This window comes from Perissodus microlepis, chromosome 17 (assembly GCF_051167445.1).
Source record: "Perissodus microlepis isolate ML-2025 ecotype Zambia chromosome 17, ASM5116744v1, whole genome shotgun sequence".
Classification (NCBI taxonomy): domain Eukaryota; kingdom Metazoa; phylum Chordata; class Actinopteri; order Cichliformes; family Cichlidae; genus Perissodus; species Perissodus microlepis.
The window spans coordinates 35,901,106-35,910,491 of record NC_140477.1 but is presented as its reverse complement, the minus strand read 5'-3'; positions in this window follow the sequence as shown (position 1 = coordinate 35,910,491).

The following is a 9,386-nucleotide window of genomic DNA, read 5'->3' as shown; positions in this document are numbered from 1 at the left end:
GAATATAACACATAGAACTCAAACAATAATAATCATCATCATAATAAACTAGAAAATGATAAAACTAAAAGCGCTGGGTCACCGACCCAGGACCATGACAATAATAATTTCACAATCTTTAATTAGGGGTATAACATAGCATAAGATAATATTATAATCCCACAGTGTCCATGTAAAAAATTCTACAAGCTCTAGAAAAGTGGCAACTGAGGTGGCAACAGTGCAGGCACTTTTTTTTTTTAAACTTAAGTAGAAGTTTAGCTGCTAGTGTCAGAAATACTCAAGTAAAAGTTTGATAATGTATGGGCTCAGAAATGTAAAGAAAAAAGTAAGAAAGTCAAAGTGGTAACCTAACAGCACCTTACGCTATAATAAAATAATATTAGTAGATCAGACTACAAACTTAGTCTGGTGGTAAAAAGGCACAAGGGCCTCGCAGGCACATTTGGCAACCAGGGTTAGAGGTCAGACACCTGGAGCCTGCGGGTTGGGGGTAGCAACACAGTTTGGTAAAAGAGTCATCATCCATGTTTTGCATGGTGTTGCGGCTGATAAAGAGCCAAAACCTACACCCCTTGTTTAGAGGTGATTGCCAGTTTGTTGGGTTTTTTAGAGACACAGAGAGTGAGAGAGATCATGTTCTACATTACTTTAAAAAAGGGGGTTTTCAGAGCTGTTGATATATGAAGCAGTGTTTATAGAAACACAGAACAACTCTGTTTATGGCATTGAGTGTTAAATTGTGACAGTTTCAATAAAGCCTGCAAATTCATGCATTTAAACTGGAGAGCAAAGAAAAGTTAGACGCTAGTTGCACTATTGAAAATCAGTTTCATAAAAACCACATAAACAGACATGAAGAAGAATGTGTTTGTGAAACGAATGGTAACGTGTGAGAACTATGAGACAAACTGTTTCAGCTATCGAAACAGTTTGTGTCGTTAATCCTGAATGATTCTTGGTCACAACATTTGCATGATCAGAGAATGGTCGTTTTACTCCACACACATTTGGAAAATCGTTTGACAATAAAAATCCCAGAATAATTAGTATTTGAGATTGCTGCAGCAACATCATTAAGGAAAATCTTTCCATGTCACTTTGCTTTCATTTTAAAATATAATTTTTTTTATGTAAAACATAAAAACAGCAAAACTTAAGACATTAAAGATGGACTGATGAAATTTGTGAATATTTAAATCATTGGTGTTTCCATCTGAGAGTCTACAGGGCATATGCTGTTAGATTTGTATTGTTGATTCTCATTTATGCTTAGAAATATCTACTCATATATGCTTAGAGTTTTATAATCAATGTCATGTTGGTAGAGCTTTGATCCTTAGTAGTCTGTGGAGACTCTGTGTGCCTCCCAGAGCACTCTGGCATGCACACACAACTGCAGGTCAGGAGAGAGGTTATATCTGCTCTTACTGATTTATGGTATAGAAGGACACCTACTCTGTATCTGGTTAAGTATAAGAGCCTTTTGTTTAGATGGACCGCTAGACTCCTGATGGACCAGCTTTGGGGAGTCTTCACGGGGTCACATCTTGACCCCACATACACACACACACACTTACACGACACACACAGACAAGGTATTCTTTGTCCACATGTATACCTATATGAAACGTCATATGTTAATGAACCTATGCATATTCATGTAACCACAATAAAAGGAGTGTTACAGGGAACCTGGCTGAGAGTCTGACGGAGGTCAAGGGGGTGGAACGACACTTGGCTCCAGGCAGTCTCCCTCATGCATGAGTAACACAAAGAACTTTGCCTACTCGTGTCTTGCTTTTGCTGTGTAGTTAAATTGTCTTGAACGTTCCAGCGAATAGGTTTAAGCTACAAACCTATCATATGCCAAGGCTGTGTTTTAGAAATACAAGATGGTAACATGAGACATGTTAACTTCAACAACACTAACATCAAGTTTAAGGTGTGAGAAGTATATGCATCACAGAAGCTAAAAAGGAGTTGTCATTTATTTGATTTGATCAAATAAATGACAACTGATTTGCGTAAGTTTGATGCATAATACAAAAAAAAGGTCCATGAAATAGTTCACATCACCTAAGCAAGACTTGTTCAGAATCTCAAATGTTAAAGTACACTTACTGATTGTACTTGAGTACATGAGCTAGTGTAGATGCTCTAAAAGCACACTGACTGAAAAAGAAGCTCTGCTGTAACTTCACATATTGGGAAGTTTTCTGTCTTTTGTTTGATAAAAAACAGAGAAGTCATAAACTGCTTGCCATACTGATATTATGTAAGTAATGCACACAGACATCGTATGATAAACAAAATAGGTGAGCTTAACAGTTAAGGTACGGTCCCCCATACAGTCCATACACGCTTTGTCGTATATGTAAGAGCACTGGAAAAAGGTGTAATAATAATAAATAAAACCATAAATGTTAATTGAGTCATTTTCTTTTTTTCTAAATTCAAAAATTACTTTCTGTCCACCATGTGTGTGACTAACAGTCTCACTATCAGGTGACTGTTGTAATTTGGTGCTGTATAGATAAAAGTGAACTGAAATTTCACTGTAACTAAGTTTAAGAATATAATCCACCCACTGTTATCATCTTCAATGCCCTGTACCAACACAGAGCAGAGCAGCTATCTGAACGCTACCCCAACAGAGGTCGATTATCTTGTTAATAATTTCACCTCCTCACTACGTACGACTCTGGATACTGTAGCTCCAGTGAAAACTAAGGTCTCTAATCAGAAGTACCTGACTCCGTGGTATAATTCTCAAACACGTACCCTAAAGCAGATGACTCGTAATCTGGAGAGGAAATGGCGTGTCACAAATTTAGAGGATCATCATTTAGCCTGGAGAAATAGTTTGCTGCTTTATAAGAAAGCCCTCCGCAAAGCCAGAACATCTTACTATTCATCACTGATTGAAGAAAATAAGAACAACCCCAGGTTTCTCTTCAGCACTGTAGCCAGGCTGACAAAGAGTCAGAGCTCTGTTGAGCCAACCATCCCTTTAACGTTAACTAGTAATGACTTCATGAACTTCTTCACAAATAAAATTTTTATCATTAGAGAAAAGATTACCAGTAATCATCCCACAGATGTAATATTATCTACAGCTACTCTTAGTACCATTGATGTTAAGTTAGACTCTTTTTCTCCAATTGATCTTTCTGAGTTAACTTCAATAATTACTTCCTCCAAACCATCAACGTGTCTTTTAGACCCCATTCCTACAAAACTGCTCAAAGAAGTCCTGCCATTGATTAATTCTTCGATCTTAAATATGATCAACCTATCTCTAATGGTCGGCTATGTACCACAGGCCTTCAAGCTGGCTGTGGTTAAACCTTTACTCAAAAAGCATCTCTAGACCCAGCAGTCTTAGCTAATTATAGGCCAATCTCCAACCTTCCTTTCATATCAAAAATCCTTGAAAGAGTAGTTGTCAAACAGCTAACAGATCATCTGTTAGCTGTTGTCAAACAGCTAACAGATCATCTGCAGAGGAATGGTTTATTTGAAGAGTTTCAGTCAGGTTTCAGAGCTCATCACAGCACAGAAACAGCTTTAGTGAAGGTTACAAATGATCTTCTTATGGCCTCTGACAGTGGACTCATCTCTGTGCTTGTCCTGCTAGACCTCAGTGCAGCGTTCGATACTGTCGACCATAATATCCTATTAGAGCGATTAGAACATGCTGTAGGTATTACAGGTACTGCACTGCAGTGGTTTGTATCATATCTATCTAATAGACTCCAATTTGTGCATGTAAATGGAGAGTCCTCTTCACACACTGAGGTCAATTATGGAGTTCCACAGGGTTCAGTGCTAGGACCAATTCTGTTTACATTATACATGCTTCCCTTAGGCAGCATCATTAGAAGACATAGCATACATTTTCACTGCTATGCAGATGGCACCCAGCTCTATCTGTCCATGAAGCCAGATAACACACACCAATGAGTTAAACTGCAGGAATGTCTTAAAGACATAAAGACCTGGATGGCCGCTAACTTTCTGCTTCTTAATTCAGATAAAACTGAGGTTATTGTACTCGGCCCTGAAAATCTTAGAAATATGGTATCTAACCAGATTCATACTCTGGATGGCATTACCTTGGCCTCCAGTAACGCTGTGAGGAACCTTGGAGTCATTTTTGACCAGGACATGTCCTTCAATGCACATATTAAACATATATGTAAGACTGCTTTCTTCCATTTGCGCAACATCTCTAAAATTAGAAATATCCTGTCTCAGAGTGACGCTGAAAAACTAGTTCATGCATTTATTACTTCCAGGCTGGACGACTGTAATTCATTATTATTAGGATGTCCAAAAAACTCACTGAAAAGCCTTCAGCTAATCCAAAATGCTGCAGCAAGAGTACTGACAGGGACTAGAAGGAGAGAGCATATTTCTCCTGTTTTGGCTTCCCTTCATTGGCTTCCTGTTAAATCCAGAATTGAATTCAAAATCCTGCTCCTCACATACAAGGTCTTAAATAATCAGGCCCCATCTTATCTTAATGACCTTGTAGTACCATATCACCCTATTAGAGCACTTCGCTCTCGCTCTGCAGGCCTACTTGTTGTTCCTAGAGTATTTAAAAGTAGAATGGGAGGCAGAGCCTTCAGTTTTCAGGCCCCTCTTCTGTGGAACCAGCTTCCAGTTTGGATTCAGGAGACAGAAACTATCTCTACTTTTAAGATTAGGCTTAAAACTTTCCTTTTTGCTAAAGCATATAGTTAGGGCTGGACCAGGTGACCCTGAATCCTCCCTTAGTTATGCTGCAATAGACGTAGGCTGCCGGGGGATTCCCAAGATGCATTGAGTTTTTCCTTTCCAGTCACCTTTCTCACTCACTATGTATTAATAGACCTCTCTGCATTGCATCATATCTGTTATTAACCTCTGTCTCTCTTCCACAGCATGTCTTTTATCCTGTCTTCCTTCTCTCACCCCAACCGGTCGCAGCAGATGGCCGCCCCTCCCTGAGCCTGGTTCTGCTGGAGGTTTCTTCCTGTTAAAAGGGAGTTTTTCCTTCCCACTGTCGCCAAAGTGCTTGCTCATAGGGGGTCATATGACTGTTGGGTTTTTCTCTGTATCTATGAAGCGCCTTGAGGCGACTTTTGTTGTGATTTGGCGCTATATAAATAAAATTGAATTGAATTGAATTGAAATTTCTGCTGTACAGCTTACTAGGGGTCCTGTGACGGGCCATGTGCAATCACACAATAGAACAACTTAAAATTCATTAAAACCCTCACTGGAGAAAAGGGCAGTTTGGAATTGCAATTGACATTACTGTAAAATCAGTGCAGTGAGAGTGACTTTAAGATCACAACCTGATTTAAAACAGAATCTAACATCAACAGTCTCACCCATGGAAATAGCTCTAGGAGCTTTTGAGTTTCATATTTAGAAAGTATCGAGAAGAAAACATCTGTTCCAATGTATGAACTACACTTCTTGTAAAAAGCTGATTGGAAATGCGTTCAAAAAAGCTCCTGTCATGATGTCCCGTCTGTGAGCATGCACACACACACACACACACACACACACACACACACACACACACACACATACACACACACACACACATACGCACGCACACACACACGCACACACACAGAGCGAGACATCAATAATACAAAGGATTGCTGCAGCTTTTGGATTTTCACTCTTTGTTGGATTTAATATGAACAGTCACATAAAATTCATTCCAAATTTTCGCCTTTGCTTCAATTAAGATGTGTCTTTAAATCTACGATACTTTTCTTGTTCAAATAGTAAAGATGTAGATAGGGAACTAAGTAAGTATGAACAACAATAGTTTAAGGCCACTTTCTCAAATAAAGAGGATTTCATCATCTGCAGTTCGTGAAAACAAACAAACAAACAAAAAAACAACAAATAAAAAAAAAACAAAAGGGGCTACGTTAAAAACAAATAAGCAGATTCACAAATTATGGATACAGAGTTTTTTCAGCACACTTCATGTACTTATTAACATACAGTTCAAAGGCCTGCATTTGTGTGCATTGGTGCATGCTGAGGTTTTCTTTTGTTCAGCATGGCTATACCATTGTGAATTTTGCTATATAAATATGCTTCAGAGTCTTTCATATGTTTGACATCCAACTAAAAAAATTGAAAATATATAAATGTTTTTAATCAGTAACATTGCATATCTAGAGGAAATGTTTTTGTTTTTTGTTTTTTTAACAACAAATGAGTCACGTTTTAAACACACTTTAAATAACCAGCACTGGCAGTCAGACATTGATGAAGCGCTGCCTGTAACAGACGTGGTTTCCGTGTGAAAGGACCGCGGATGTGTTGGTGCAGAGAAACACGCTGTATTGTTGCTATTCTCTTTTGCATAAGCAACGCCTAACTGCCAGAAATGCTCTCATTTCACAAGTTGGCATATGTTTTGCCAGAAAGACTGTAAGACTACTGTTAAGAGATATATTCTAAAACACTTCTTCAGCAGAGAATCAGAGAGGAGAAACACACAGATTTTCTTGCTAGCAAGGGCAGCCTCCAGAGCTCACACACCAAGAGTGAGGCTCCAAGATTCGCGCTGAAGACTGCCCTGGTCTTTATTTATATACTTCAGTGGGCGTGTGTGTGTGTGTGTGTGTGTGTGTCCCCATAAACGACTTCCCTTAACCTGCTGGTCTGGAAAATCCAACAGTTCATCTATAGTAAAAAAGGCACTTAGACTAAAACTGACATAGCTACGTTAATCCTACTGTAAAACAATAAGACAAGGTACGACCTCTCCCATGCTCCTAGGATGTGGGGGTGAAGCCAGAACACCCTGGAATGTTACAGACCTCCTAGGATGAGACATTCTTTCAATATGCCACCAACTATATACTTCTAAACACAAATGATTACATGCAGTATTCTACCATATGCAAACTTATATCATTAAAAGACTATACTGACTACTGAATACAATTTTGTATTGACAACTACACAGTTAAAAACTGTAAAAATGCTGAATTAAGAAGAAAAAAAGATTTACACTGTGTTTCACCAAGTTAAAAACAAATCCAGCAAAGCTGCTTCTAACACACACTTTTATATTTCAGATCAGTGTCTAAAAAAGCACCATTAAATAAATTTGATCCTGAATCTATAAACGTAATCCCTGTTTGTATAAATTTACACCAAAAACCAAAACACACGCCACAGGTGATAAACAGAATTAACACAATGTTGTCTGCAGGTTACTGAGAAGTTGTTCTCAACCTGTCTCCCGGAATACGATATAATAGTGCGGGTTTTTAATAGAAAATGTTTTATCTCGGTTGTCTAACAAGATCCTTACTCTGGTTGGCATTGCCTTGAGCCGGCTGCTGTAGTGATTTGGCGCATTATAACTAAAATTGAAGCACACAACGCCATCGCACAACGTCAACATTTATTTATATACAAAAAGAAAAATGCTTTTTTACATAAAAGAATTCTTACTTCACAATTCATCACCATTCTGAAACCGATTTTGTGGATACATAGCGTAAGTCCTCATCTTTAACTCATAGTGATTTGGGTAATTTCTCAGGGACTTGGAAGGGTGGCCATGCCCAGTCTACCTCATCAATGTTGGGGGAGTCGTCAAAATACAAAAAATCTTCCTCATCGTCGGTGTCCATAGTCCAGAGTTGTGGTGATGAGGAGGGTGCGCTCCACTTTGACAATATGGTGCATCTTCAGTCCAATCTTCAAATGTAGGGTTCGTGGACAGACCTTCAGAGACTGAAGTTTGGCCAGCATCCCTTTCACAGTCGTTTCTGTTGTGGTGCTGCTTGTACCCAGTTCTGCCAATTTGATGGCTGTTTGAGCAGAAGGGCTACAAGATGTCATCGTTTGCTGGCCCATTCTCACGTGCTCCTACAAATCAGGCTTTTGTTTTAGAAAAGAAAACAGATTGAATATCCTATGATATGCATTTAAAAATTACAATAATAGTCTTGCTTTACTTACCATTTATGAAGTCCATGTTAAAAAAAGAACGCTGTTAGCCTCGCTGACCGACCGACCAAAATGCTGTAATCGCGAGGGCAGTTGTGAAGTACTGAGGAAAATGCCATGTGTCTGATGGGGTGTTTTATATAGGTGGGCTTGGTTTCAGTTGCCCTCTGACATGCAGAGATAAAGAGCAGGTTGTAAAGAAAAGGTGGAAACTACAGAGGTGCAGTTGGGGAGTGTACCTTTCTTTGTGAACATTAGGGTGTGTGTCCTCAGATGCTCTTGATAAGGAAACAGCATGTATTCTTTTTATGACTTGTTTTGATGACTGTTGTGGACCCACCTGTAACCCATATGTCTAATCATTGAGTCTTATTGTTGCAGTATGTTTGTGTGACTAGTAGATAAGTATAGGGGCAAAAAAAGGTACAGGTATATTACTACTCATGTCATCTGCTGGTGTTGCTCCACTGTTAACGCAGCCATAAACCAGGAAGTTTTAGAGCACTTCATGCTTCCTGCTGCTGATCAACTTTATGGAGATGCAAATTTCATTTTCCAACAAGACTTGGCACCTGCACACAGTGCCAAAGCTTCCAGTATCTGGTTTAAGGACCATGGTGTCCCTGTTCTTAATTGGCCAGCAAACTCGCCTGACCTTAACCCCACAGAAAATCTATGGGGTATTGTGAAAAGGAAGATGCGATATGCCAAACAGTGCAGAAGAGCTTAAGACCACTATCAAAGCAACCTGGGTTCTCATAACACCTGAGCAGTGCCGCAGACTGATTGGATCATGCCACTCCGCATTGCTGCAGTAATTCAGGCAAAAGGAGCCCCAACTAAGTATTGAATGCTCATACTTTTTATGTTCATACTTTTCAGTTGGCCGAGATTTCTGAAAAACCTTTCTTTGTACTGTAATATTCTAATCTTCTGAGATACTGAATTTGGGGTTTTCATTAGTTGTCAGTTATAATCATCAAAGTTGTGAGACATAAACACTTGAAATATGTGAAAAAAAAAAAGAAAAAAAAGGAAATGTACATATCTTCATGCATGCTTTGCAAGCTCAGTGGATGTTTTTTTTTTTCTTTTTTTAAAGAAAAGCCTGTCTGTATAACAGAATCATTAAAATGTTAAAGGTTAAAAAAAGAAAAAGAAAGAAATATGTGTGGACTGAATGTATACATTATACAACTTTCACTTTTTGAATGGAATTCGTGAAATAAATCAACTTTTTGATGATATTCTAATTTTATGACCAGCACCTGTATATATATAAATTCACCACCACAGGGAGAATTTGTGTTAAATTTATAGTATATGGATAGTATATGGATTTGTACACTTGCAATTCTGGATACTAGTCTGTGTTAAATCAATAGTAATATATTTTT